At 46.9% G+C, this 13,565-nt stretch overlaps 1 protein-coding gene across 29 annotated transcripts in view; it reads left to right on the forward strand.

Annotated features, from left to right (window-relative positions):
- MAPT (microtubule associated protein tau) overlaps positions 1-13,565 on the forward strand; it is a 53,549-nt gene that overhangs the window by 7,404 nt on the left and 32,580 nt on the right. The gene's annotated exons all lie outside the window — the stretch shown is intronic.

Below are 13,565 nucleotides of genomic sequence, written 5' to 3' on the forward strand. Positions count from 1 at the left end.
CTGTCCTGGTTTGCAGCGCTCAAGGTGAGTGTGTTCATTGAGTGGTTAGTTTGAGGACACAGTGATGACAGAAGGGGTGTGCCAGAAAGAGACTTTCCCAAGAGAAGGGGTAATCCAGTGGGATGAGCTTCCCAGAGTTTGGTTTGTAGCTCTAGTCTTTTGTGAACTCTCAGGGTTATGTGTCAGTGCAGGCTGGCAAGGGGAGCCTCTGTATAAAGATGGAACTCTTATCTGAAAGCACACTTCACTTTGGTTAGAAGAAACCTAAGATTTGTAAACGTGGCTCATGTTCCATTCCTAATGCTGACCCACCTTGTACAAAATGCTGACTAGCTCCATGCAGGTGCTATTTTATTACTCTCCCACTGCAGATCCTGGATGTGATGGGCTAAGAGTTGCTGGGACTGAATTACTTTTGTGGTTTAAGGTGAGACCTGTGATGAAGCTGGCTTATGTGGTTGTGTTACAAAAGTAGAGCTTCATGTGCTCTCTGCCGGTAGCTGTAGCTTGTGGTGTCAGACATCAGCTGTTAGTAAGCACAAAGCTGGGATTTAATCTGAAGTCAGTATTGCCTTTTGTGGTTCATTTTCAGCTCCCACTTATTTTGAATTCGAGGGCAGACTTTACCCTAAGCAAATTCTGCCCTCTGAAGTTACTTCTATGTATGTGGTTTTACCTACTTCAGCACGACAAATGATGCTGCCCTGGAGCTAGCTGGAGGGGTTTGTAGAAGTAGCTTTTAACAATGGGCATCTCCAAATTGGACGGAAAACTACATGCTTTTCCCTTGGCATCTTCTGGTGTAATAATGGAGAGCCTGGCAGGCATATGCAAGCAGAAGTAATAAATGTTGCTGTTGGCTACAAAAAGGAAAGCAGGTAAAAAGTCTAGCTACGGATCTACTGCTCGAGCTGTGGTGTTGCTTGTAGTCATTGCCCATCAGTAAGCAAGAGAACAGATTCAGAAAGGATGGGACTAAAATGAGGGTATTGGACTTATCCTGTGACAAAGGGAGAGACTCTGAGGCTTGTGAAGAGGAGACGTGCAGGGGTTGTGGTGGTGGGTGGCTGACCTGAAAAGGGCAACTGTGAGCTGGAGAAAGGAGTCTACCACGATGCTCCCAGGTATTGTTCTCATCCTGAGCAGTGTGCGCATCTTGGGCACCTGCCAAATCCAAGCACCATGTGCACACGTGGGCGTGCTGTCCTGTCTCCTTTTCTTTCTCATCAATCTTTCCTGTTCCTTACCTCTTTTCCTTCCATTTTAAATCTTGCCCAGCAGACCCAGATCCCTGTTGTTCTGCGGTGTTCCTGGGAGCTTCTTTGCTGAGGCAGCCGGTGCTTGCCTGGCCCTTTCCTTAGGTAAGAGCTGAGCAACTGGACTTGCTGAGAGCAAGATGGGGGCCCAGCTCCCTGCAGGCTGTACTGGGCTTCCAGCATCGGGAATCTCTCATCTGCAGCACTGCTGAGCTGTCATCACTGCATCCTTATCTTATGGTTTTGTAGCCTACTTTGCACGAGTTTTGCCTTTCCCCTGTTCTAGTGTTAGCCGAATTACCTTGCCAGCTCCTCCCTTCCCCCATGTTCCTCCAGGTGATAGGGGAAGAGAGTCATGAATACTGTTTAATGTGAAGGCACTTATTAATGCTTACTCTCTCAAATATGTCACTACTTTTATTGTGTCTAATAATAGGGTTTATTGTCATGGCTGTCTGAGGTCCATGCTCAGCTCCAAAGTGTGTTTCATCACTGTTGCTCATTTACTCCCCTTATGGAGGGGTTTTTGACTCCATGGGTTGGTTTGCTCTATCAACATCCAAGAGCCTCTTGACACTTAAGTTCTTAAATGGAAGAATCCTGTACTGTGGTTGCAGCAGTGTTTGTGTGCAGGTGAAAAGCACCTTACCAATGCTCATGGCAAAATAGTTTGAAATGGCCTGGGTGAAATACTAGAAAGTCCTCATTAGCAAGAGGGAGCTGGGCATACATGGGTGATGCTGAAGGGAGATCAGTGTGTGTAAAATGAGTTTTGGCACTGCGTAAGGATTGCTAGGCACTAAAGTCATGTAGTCTGCGGAGAGAGAAATGCCCTGAATGCTTCCCATCTGTGAAAATGGGCAGTTCTGTAAGATTGGTAAAGCTGTCGGGCTGCGGTGGGATTTGCTTTGCTGCTGCCTCATCTCAGTGTGAGAACAGAAGCCAGCATCTCCCACCTGCAGTAGACTGTTCTCTGCCTCCCTCGATAAGGAGTGATGAAGCGTTGTGGCTCTAGGTGTGGTCAGAGCCTCTTCAAATAGTCTGTCTCTATTCATGCACTGCAATAAAAAGAAGCACTACTGAAATACAGGCAACCCTGTTTATTCCAGCCTTTGTATTAGTGATTTAGGGAGAGCCTGTGACCTTAGTGGACATGAATGGATCCCTTGTAACCTGAGACCAGGAGCAATATTATTTTAAGCAAGAAGTAAGGCTCTGAAGCAGGCTGTCCTTTTATACATATCATACATGTGACAGCAGAGCTGCATTTAGAGCTGAAAGAGGATAAAATCCCTGAGAAGACTGATTGCATCTCATTTATTTTTAACAAATGTACTGGGGAAGATTGAGTCTGGATTCCTAGACTTGGGGCAGTCTTAAATTTGGACAATTTCCACTCTTCATGCCTGTGGAAAGGAAGATAGGCACCAACTGGGCTTCCAGCTAATTCCTGGGTAGGATGAAACACACATGGATTCTGATTTTTTTTTTTTTTTTTTTTTTTTTTCCTAAAAGCTTGCTTCTCCTTTAGCCTTTGGGCTGGGAGGAGAAATAATGGTTTTACAATCTTTGGCTGAATTTATGGTCTGGGTTCCCATGTGGATTGTCACTATTCACACTGCCTGCATCTGCTTTTGTTGCAAATCTGCTCATCGGCTCGATAAAACTAGAATCAAGGCAAGACAGATTGCTACCTGATTGTCATCCCGAGTGGCCCAAACTGGGCGAAGACCAGCTGGGGAGAGACATCCTAGTGCTCAGGAGGGATGTGTTTTGTGTATAAAGGATTTTATTTGCTGTTCATCCTTACTTGAAAATCCTTGTTTGTCTTGTGCCTCAGCATGGTTCAAACTGTGCTCCCTCATCATGAAAAATAAAGGTACAAATGCAGCTTCTGTTGCGTTTTTTTTGTTTTAGAAGCAAGAGCTCTGGCTCTCAAATTCTCTTAACTTGTGCTGGGTATCAGGAGACGCTACCATCTCCCACCACGCCTCTCACTTGCTGTTTGTGGCATGATGTATGAAACTCAGAGCTAAAACAGGCACCAGCACCCTTGGCTGAATGGCAGCAGCCCGTGAGCCGTCTGATCAGCCGTCCCCTGTGACTGGGGCAGCAACTTCCCTGTAGTCAGTGAGGTGTGAACCTGTTGGGGTGCCTACCCATTTCCCTATAACTCACTGGCTTGGTTGGCATGTTCCAGTCCCTGCCCTCTCTGTCAAGAGTTGAATGATGCACTCATCCCTAGGCTGTGCTCTCCTGCTGATGTGTTTTGGGTTTTTTTTATTATTTTATTTATTCCTTGAGCTCCTCCAGATTAGGGGTTTTTTTCCTGCATTTATCTTCTTACTGCCCCTTCTGATACAGATTTAATAAAAAAAATGCTGCTTTTAGTTTTTAATAAATACTGTTGTGAACATTTTGAGGGAACAGTGTTTTTTCTGCTGTTATGCAATAACATGACAAGGGAGATGTAAGTGTAGCAGAAATGATTGATGAATGTCCTGTTGTTTGTGTCTTTTGGCCTTAAAAAGAGACATTCAGGAAGCATGCTCTGACTTTTGACCTCATCTGAAATGTCTCTTAGTCATGAAAAGCAAAAATAATGCAGAAAAGCTAGACAGAAGCTAAAATCGCCTTCTCCAAGCCCTGTCTTGTTGCATAGTGACTGCTGGGGTGAGGACAAGTCCTGCTAAAGACCTGAAAGCTTGCAAGATCTGGCATGTTTGTTTCTTTCTAGGGTAAGAAACCAGTGTGTCAGGAATGCATGACTCTTTCCTTCCCCTGTATTTATAGAGAGACTGTCCTGATAAGACATCCTGCTGTGTTCCAGTGCTGTCAGTCATCTTTGGGATGCTGGAACTGGACACTATGGGGCCAAAGGGTATTTGGTGCCCAGTTTGGGTATCAAGTGGCTAAAAGTAACGGCTTGGTGAGATAAGCACTGTGGACAAACTGTGCAGTGATGGTTTGTGACAGGAGTGTGTAGAGACCTGTGTTCCTACTGCAGTGGTAAGCTGTGGTTTTTCAGGCAAGCTGGTAATGCCTGGTCCTGCACGTGTGTGTCCAAGACGCTTACCCTGGGCTTCTCGCCACTGCTGAGGGCAGAGAGCATCGCTGCTTAACCCAACTGCCTGGACACCCTGTCTGTTCCCTCCCTGTTCCTTGTGGCAGCAGTGGAAGTCTCTGCTGTGGCACACTGGAGACCACTTCTGTGTCGCCCATCTTTGCAGCCAGGAGCTCTGCAGACTTGGATCTTGTAGAAGTAAAATAGTGCTCCCTGGGAGAACTCACCTGACTTGGCTTCTTCCCTGGGACAGGCTTTCTGTTGCTGCAAGAGCGATGCCAGCCACGGTGGCGTGGCAGTATGGTAGCTGGTGCAGATGGTGCTGTTGTCATCGTTTTGATTTCTATCCATGTGTTGAAACAGCTCAAAATAACTTAAGAAATGAAGGCCCAATCCGAGAAGATACCTTGAATGCTTTCCTTGCCCTGAGAAAATCTCCTGCAGTATTAATGTCCACAGCACTTTCCTGGTTCTGTCACATCCACTCTCACTAGGATCACTCACATTTGTAGGCTAGAGCTGTGACATGAAGAATCTTTTATATTTAATATCTTCATTGCTATGGCAGCATTGAATATTCACAGAACTTCTGTCAGGATGCAGCAAATGTTGTCAGCACTATGAAATCAAAGAAAGAGGAGCAGCTGAGATCAAAGTAAGCAATAAACACATACCTTGTGTCTTGACAGCATCTTTTTCAAGCCGGAGGCAAAACCTGGAGGGCTCAAGGTGCAGCTGGATAGTGGCTGGTGCTGGCATAGTGCTGGCCTCCCACACTTCCTGCCTCTGCTACGCTGGTGCTCCAAAGCTGGGGTGAGATGACCCATAGCACTACTGCAACACACAACTTCTGCTTGTGAGGGGTTCAGTTTCTGCTGGTTTAGTGCCTTGAACCACCTCCCAGTGGGGTGTTAGAGCAGTGCTGGTAGTGTAAGGAATAAGGACCAAGCAGTGTGATCTGAGGCTGGCTTGTCAAATTGCAGCCTTGCTTTGCCCAGTTTTGAGGTAGGGGCCTTGCTCTTTGGATCTTTCCACAATCAAAACATTGCTGCTCTGACGGCAAGGTATCTACTTTTTTCACCACGTATTTTGGGCCCTTCCTGTGGTGCTGCACCACATGCACACGTGTTACTGTCTTGGTTAAGGTGGAAGGCGATACCAAGTACCCAAATCTTCAAGTCCATTTGCAGGTGTAAGTGAAGTTTTCTTCTCATAAAATTCTCTTAATTTATGAGGCTTCTGGTTGCACATCGATCTCTTTCTTCTTAGTGTCAGCATCATTTGAGCCTAGCACCAAACACAGCAGCGTCATCTGCATTTGTGCGTAGAGAGGTAGGGGAAGGAAGCTGGTGTGCAGCCTGCTCACTGCTTGCACTGAGGCCAGCTGGCTAGAGCAGCTCCTGGAAAATGCAGGATGTGGCCCTTCCCAGCACAGGAAGGCTTAATCCTGCTTGTTTGTCCCTGGGGGCCCTGGCTCTGTACACCGCAGCAAAGGTGGCTGTTTTCTCCTGCAGCAAAGAAAGAACAGATTCATGGGACTGGCAGGAAGGCAGCAGAGTACTGCAGGGGGTTTCTTTCCTTGCAGTGGACTTTGCAATTTTTGCACTTAAATGCAGAATTTAACTTAAACTTCAATGCAGAGTGTGCTGATGGTATGTGCACTCTGCAGATGGCTCAGGGCTTGTATTTGATCCCATGTTTACACCAGGTTTCAGACATTTCTGTAGCCTGTGGCTCTGGTGCACCAAATGGATGCTGTTGTGCGTGTGCCACTACAAAAGCCTGCGGAGAAAGGAAATTAGCAGAGCTTTGGTTCTTGCACTGGCAATCGTCTCTGCTGGGTCCTACAGCACACTGCTGTGCTGCAAAGCAGTAGGTTGTAAAATGGAGACGGTACTGGAGAGCTCGCGTGCAGATGAACAGCAGAGCTGCTTTCAAGGAATTGCTGTTCACTAACCTGCTAGAAACACCTTCATCTGGCACTTCGGTTGATCATGTCGCACACCTGCTAGGCGGAGCGAGTGCCTTTCTGAGAGCCCAGCTCCACGCCGTCTCATCAGCCAGCATGGGTATATTCACCCTCCTGTTTGAGGGTGTTTGGTGACTAGCTGGCTAATAGAGAGTTTTGGGGTATTTCTCAGCTCTTTGATTAACTGAATTGCATTTCAGGAGGTCGGTCTGGGAACCTAAGAAGGGTGTGACACTGCTCAGTGTCCTCCCAAATTGGCTGTGTTCAGGGAAATGGGGGTGGTCCTTTATCTGTCAGCCTTTCCCTGCCCTGGGATGTGTTGTGGTACCCACTGGAGCACGAAATAAGTCCTGTCAGTTTGTTTCTGACCTCATATTAATGAAGAAAATTGTGATAACCATGAGAAACTGCTGGCCACACTAATAGTCTTGCTTGTGGTGTATTGCAAGTGTCCACAGACCAGATGAGCCCTGCCAGGTTCCTTTTCCCACTGACTGCTGTGTGAAAGGGACCTTCCTTGACTGCTTATCATGGGAACATCCTTTATAATTGTTTGACTTGAGTGACAGAGGGGAGTGCGGCAGCCATCAGTTAGTGGGGATGGATGTCTGTTTTTCTTTCTTCAGGCAGCGCAACCTCTCAGGAAAGCAATTTCTTCCTCCTCATGGTGTAATTTGCCAGCCAAGGTAAAGGAGACTTTTGATGGGGCAGAACGCTGTCGTGCTGTCGACTGTCCTAATTCATTAAGACTCCAGTGGCATTTTCGGGAACTTTTCTTTCCTCTTTCCCTCTCCCCATCCAGGCACACATAAACATTACTTTTCTGCTATTGCTGGAAGGTAACATGCTAAGAACACATTGACTTGTGTTTCCTTCCCTGCTGGATTCTTTTCGGTGGCAGCAGGCAGGCTGGGGGAGCAGCTCCTCCCAGCAACCGGTGAGACTGGCCGAGGACTTTGCCATACTGCCATGCATAGCAGTTCAGCCACATCTCAGCATGCAGCACAGCCCTTGAAAGGCAGTGCAGGGGAAATATTAGGCTTCCACCATTTTCTGTTAAGTGAATAATGACTGGTACAAGCCTGAATGCTGGTGAGCCCGCCTTAAAACCCGCAGCAGCAGGGAAGATGCTCTGATTTCCAGCAGGTTGGGCTGAACCTGGGATGGGAAGAGTCAAAGAGAATTAGCTGGTAAATAAGATCTCCTGCCTTCTCTTTGATCCGCTCTACATGTTCAACTGCTTAAAGGCTTCCCAAGCAAGCAGGATTTTGGGGAGGAAGAATTTATCATCCCAGAGACCATCTCATAGCTCTGTGAAATGCATGACTGCAAGATACTCTAGCAGGGGGCTGGGAAGAAATCCGAAGGTAGCCTAGTAAATCCCTGCCAAAGAGGCTTCTCTTACTTTTATTCTCAAAGAGCCTGCTGAACAGACAGGGCAAGCTTTAAAACTACTGTTGCTTCCTTTTTTGCTGCCGTGTAAGCCACTCTGATCAGAGCTTTAATCTAGCTAAAGTTAGTGGACTTAGAGACAGCCTGATCTTTGCATCATAGTATGGAATGAGAAGGGTGATCCAGAGGGCTGACACCTCCCTGGGCAGCGGTCGCCCTTGAATGCCCTCGTGTAAGCTCACAGAGAAAGCTGGGGTGGGGGGGGGCGCTGCTATAGCAGTGTTGCAAAAGGTTGGTTTTTATTTGGTCAGATAAGCTAGACAAAAAGTGAAAAAGAAAGGTAAGAAGGGGTAAAAGATAAAGGAAGGAAGATACTAACAGGAGTAGTAGATGCTGCAGGTTGACACGGAGGTGCTTGGGTTTCAGATGAGGTGAAAGGTGGAGCCTTGCTGCCTTTATGTTCCCATAGCTCTGGTTTCTCTACTGCAGTGCTGCTCCAGAGAGTCCTACCTGAAGGACAGCAGTGCAGCTGGGAGCATGCATGCTGTGGTGTCTGTGAGAGCCTGGCTTCCACTCTGTTTTTTCCCCAGCCTGCTCCGTGACAAGCCTTTTCACCTCTATCCCCCTTGCAGGGAAGATGGGAATAATGATGTCTTTGGTAAACCGCCTTGTGCTTCTGTCATTAGCAATTGATGCAAGATTTAGGGTTAATATTCCTACGCTGCAAAACACTTGTGTATGTTCCCTCGAGCAATTCCCAGCATATTCCTGTTCCTTGAAGAGGCCACATTTGTGGTGCCCTTTTATTTGGGCAGAGAAGAGACATGGAGATAAAACCATTTCCCATCTCCTGAGTCCAGCTACTCTCGCAGCTCAGGCCGTGGGCTGGAGTTGTGTGCCTGGATAATCTGGTCTCCTAATTGCCACCCTGCTTGGAGGCAGCTGCTGAACTGGGCCTAAGCTGATTTGGGATGGCAAATTCTGTTAGTTTAATTCTCAGCAACACTGAGGAACTTGTCAGCATGTGAGTATCCCTTGGCTTTTCTCTAGCCACGAGCGTGCCCTGGAGACCTTTGCCAGCTGGTAACCCCAGCAGTTACCTTGCAGAGCTCTTGGCTGTGGAGAGGTTAGATTTTTAAGAGCTATTTATTGACAGTTCCCTGAGCTCTTGTGTCTTTGAACCCTGCTTTTCTATTCCCTTTTGATGCTGTTTGTACAGAATCATGGCATCTCATTGGTTGGGGCTTCCTTGCCCTGTTACCACCCTCACCTTTCCCCAGCTCCTTCCCAGACTTGGTAATATGTCATTAGCTGGTGTGGGAGTTGTTTATTGCCTGGTCTCAGTAACCTTCAGGTCCCAAATGGGTATGCATGAAGCCAGCCTGACCACCCTTGCTGTGATGAGGCTCCTGTACCTCAAAGCTGTTCTGCTGTGAACCCAAACCCATCTCATGTCTGCGTGGAAGGTGTTCAGCCTCCAGAGAAAGGTGTCAAAAGTTCCAGGCCCCCAAGGAGTCACTTAAACTAGAATATGGAAAAAATGTGGAAAAAACAAAGAAGAAAGATGCATTTTTGAGACTGTTTCTTTTGCAACTCCCTCCTATTGTTCTAAGAGGTGTTTGTCTGTCTTTGAACCTGAAGGAAGTTTTTCTAGCCTCTTGACTAGGTAACTTGAAACTGCATGTAATTTCTCAGCTCACTGCATATTAGGCAGTGCTTGGGATTAATGAGATCACTGTCCATATTCCTTCCTCTGTCAGCTTCTTGGAAAAACAGTACTTGGAGAAGTACACAAAGGAGATGAAAAGAAAGTTGCTTATGAATTATGAACAGCCTTTCAGGCTGATGTTATTTCATGGGGCTGTCACTCCATTTTAATTAAGTAATTCAGATGGAATGATGCTTTTTTTAAAACCCTGTTTGTGTTTGATCACCTTTCAGAGGTAACACTTAGATAGCTCATGTTTGTTGAATTTTCATTTTCAAGTAACAAGAGTGCGTACTTACTGCCCTTACTGATTAAATAATGGAGAAGGAAGACACTGCTGTGGCTGAGCACAAGACACAATAGCCAAGAGGCTTTACTCTGCCTGTATCTGGAAATTAGCTGGGTGATTGCTTGGACATTTTGTGGGTGGTGTGAAAGATGGAGCTGCTCGGTTGGACCCAGTGATGAGTACAAGTGTGCGCAAATCTAGCCAGGTTCTCTCAAAGCATTGCACTCACCTGCTGAAATTTCTCATTCCTCTGTTTTCTTACCAATGTGTGGCTAGTAACCCCCGCACCCAGCCACAAACAGATCTGCCAATGCCTAGTTTATTTTGGGATTTGTGCATATGTAAATTGAGCCATTAGTTCCCAGACTCGTGATCCCTGGAGCTGCGCAGTTTGAATTGCTGCAGATTGAGACTCTACCTCTTCCTATGTGATTGGGGATAATCCCATGGCTGTTCAGGAACGGCGGCTGTTGGATGGTGTCCTGGCGATCCTTGGGCTGCAGTTGTAGCCCTGTGTGTTGCTGGGCCCACGGGTGAGTGGGGTGCAGCTGCTGACCCACTTTCCTTGGATGGGCATCGTGGGAGCACTCATCTCCTGGCACCAGAAGGGTTGCGGGGATGCATTTTCGTGCTCCTTTGTGACAGTGCTAATGATGTCGTCTGGCACAGATTACGCAAGGCTGAGCACCACCGAAGCACAGCTGTGTGGTCCCTGGCATCTGCTTTCTTCCCCCTCCGCCACTGGGTCACTCTCAATAGGGTACGTTGTTTTCAGCCCTGGTTTTATTTACCTTTCATTGCGGAGAAACCTTTTGCCAAGGGATTAAGACTTTGGGCTGGCTGAATTAATTTGGGATCTAAATCTTCCCAGGCAGAGAGTGCTCGAGGCTTTGTGCGTGGTTTGCTGGTGGTTAGCCTGAACGGCAGCAGAATGAGGGCTCTGCTGTGTCTTTGTGCTGGTAGTGATGTGTCCTGACTGCGCTCCAGAAAGATGTCTGGGGTGCCTGTTTGCTGGCTGTGCAGGAATTGCTGCTGCAGACTGGGCATGGGGTTGTGTAGTGCCATGTGGCCTTGTGGTCTGCAGCACAGGGGGGTCACCAGGCAGGCGAAACATGCTGCTTTACGGGAGAAATTTCTTTCCAACACCTGGTACTGGTTTATGCCCTATAAACAGGGCTTAAATGTGTTCTAGCCAGGAACTTCTCATGTATTTCGTTCATTTCTTGATTTAATTTTCTTTCTTCTGGTTTGCGTAGGCCTTCCCTGTTCTCCTTCCCTCTTTATGAAATAGTATTTGCAGCCGTTGTTACAGTTCCTCTTGGAGGAAGGATGCAGCAGTTGTTTCGTTTGGACCAGTTTTCATGTGTGTGGGTTGTGCTGGGGTGGGAGGTTGCCATGAATTGAGCAGTTGGCTTTACTCGAAACAGTGCCACCCCAGCTGTGCTCTAGTAGCTTTTACTTCTGCTGACAGACCAGACCAAGATCTTTTATTGATGCCTTCAAGCCTAATGAGCTATTTAGAAAATAAATTTGCAGAATAGGCAGTGGAGGAAGAACAGTGCTTTCGTTTCTGGCTCAGTTCTCCTGGGCATGAATGCAGGATGGTGTCAGGGATGTGGCTCTGGTGTCTTGACTCATGATCATTGCATCTTGCACATAAAGCAAGGTCAGGCTGGCCGCAGGCTGGCATGGAGACCTTTGTGGGTGTTGGACAAAAGGCGGTGTGTGGTTTTGCAGGCAGTGTGGGAACCATCACATAAAGCTGATAGGCTTTACTGTCAGGTCTCTGCAACCTCCTGTGAGAGGAGTGATGTTGCTTTCAGTATCCTTGCCAAACTCCACAAGTAAAATTATATTTTTTTCATCTTTGTGGACCTTGAGCTGACTAATAGCTTTCACTTCCTGACCTGAACTTCAGTCCTGTGGATGGCTGTTAAAGGTTTGCATCATTTCACTTAAGGCTTTTCCTTACTAGATATGTGATCCTGCATGCTTTGGCCTCTTTGGGGTATAAATTGCTATTTTGGCTTTTAGCCTCTAACATTTTGTACGACACAGGCCTACTTGGACTGTTCTGGGGCCTGGTTCAGCCATGCAATGCTGAGCCTACACTGCCAGAAATCAGCCTGTTTCTCCTGCTCCCGGCAACAAAAACTTTGCTCCCCTACTTGCCTCCTCATGTGCCTTGTCGCACAGCTCAAAATGACTGCTCCATACGTGTCTTCTCTTGAAAGGTGGGCTGTGGGTTTGAAAAATGTGAGGTTTGGAGGAGCTGTTAATTATGGAATAGGCTGTTGCTTTTTAGATAGTGTCCCTGGTTAACAAGAATAGTTCTGTTGGAAATGGATAAGATTCTTAGGAGGGTTTGTGCTTTATCTGTTGTGTAGAGGGTGCTGCTGAAGTTTATCTCTGTGCAGCTATCCTTGGCGTAATTATTCATTACTGAACCATTGCTTCAAGGTGGGGCCGGTTTTACAGTTTTTAGAACATTTTTTCCCCTTAATGTTACGTTTTTCCCCAAGAGGGTTTTCCCCTTCCCCATTTGAAAAACAAATAGGATTATCATTATAGGTGTTTTCAAAATTCAAAGTAGGTTTTCAAATGCACAATTTTCAGACCATATTTGTTTAAAAAGTCTAATGTAAAATACTCAGTTTTAAAAAGATTTAAATTCTCTTTAGTCATAAGAATTTACTACCTGAGTGAAAACCCAAAGCAAAGCTGAGACTTCTCCTCTAGAATAAGAAGGGGTTTGCATATAGGCAATTCAGTTTTGCTTCTTGGTTTCAACAGGACAGATCTGTCCCAAAACCGTGTGCGTCATCAGTACGGTTTTGAGTGAGCAATGCTTTTAGCTGACATCTACAATGGATGAAGAGGGAGGAGGGAGAGAATGAAGTTCAGCAGCCATTGGAGAGGCATAAAATGTCTTTATAGATAATGTTCCTGGTGAATAGGACTGTATGATTATATGGCCCGTGTATTTCAAATTCTGCTGGGAGAGCTTTGCAGCTTAGAGATAATGGTGGTGGCGGCTCACTCGTACTTACCCATTGAATCGCTTTGTGTGCTTAATGTTATTTATTTGCTTATCTGGTGCTGATGAAATTTCGTCAGCCTTATTGTAATGGGTTTAGATCTCAGCTCTGCCAGGCTTTGGAGGGCAGGCTGTAGGAAGTGCTTTCCAAGCCACACGGGAGGGGCAGCGCTTGTGAGAAAGGCATCTGTTGAGTGGGCATTTCTTCAGCTAAAAGCAAGATGCTGTGGGAACCATGTGGGAGCTGGATCCCCCGCCCTGCCCCTTGGCTTGTGCCAGTTTGAGGAGTTTTTGTTCTTCTCCACCACTGACTGCTGCAGTCAGTGGCTCAGGCGCAGAGTCACTCTGCTTCTCTGCCTGCTGTGCTGCAGACACAGCGGGAGGACACTGTGCTTCATCTGCTGGGAGGTGCTTCTGCTTGCCCTAGCAAACCGGGCATTAGCCCCCAAATGAATGAGCGTCCAGGGCGTTTTGTAAGCTGCAGCCAGGTTTGAGGTGCTCTCAGGGTCCCATTGAGTGGTTTTTTGATGGATCTTTGTGGCTTTTGGTCGTGCTTTTTATCTTGTAACAGAAAAGGCTGCTCGCTCTGTCTTGTCTCTGAAAAATTAATGGCTACATCCTCCCGAGCCCATCTCCAGTCCTTTAGCTCTGAGGCGGCTGAATCCTGCCATGCGTGGAGCTCAGTGGGAACGGGAGCTGTCTCTGCTCAGCTGTGAGCAGGACAGTGTTAAAGGCCTTCTTGCAAAGCTCAGACAGATAGCAAGATCGTCAGCTTCTCTGAAAAACACCCAGCCGTTTCTTTGTGCTGAAAAGCCCTGGCACTGGCAGGTCAGTGGGAAGCGGGGCGACA

The sequence above is a fragment of the Aquila chrysaetos genome, chromosome 8 (assembly GCF_900496995.4).
Source record: "Aquila chrysaetos chrysaetos chromosome 8, bAquChr1.4, whole genome shotgun sequence".
NCBI classification, from domain to species: domain Eukaryota; kingdom Metazoa; phylum Chordata; class Aves; order Accipitriformes; family Accipitridae; genus Aquila; species Aquila chrysaetos.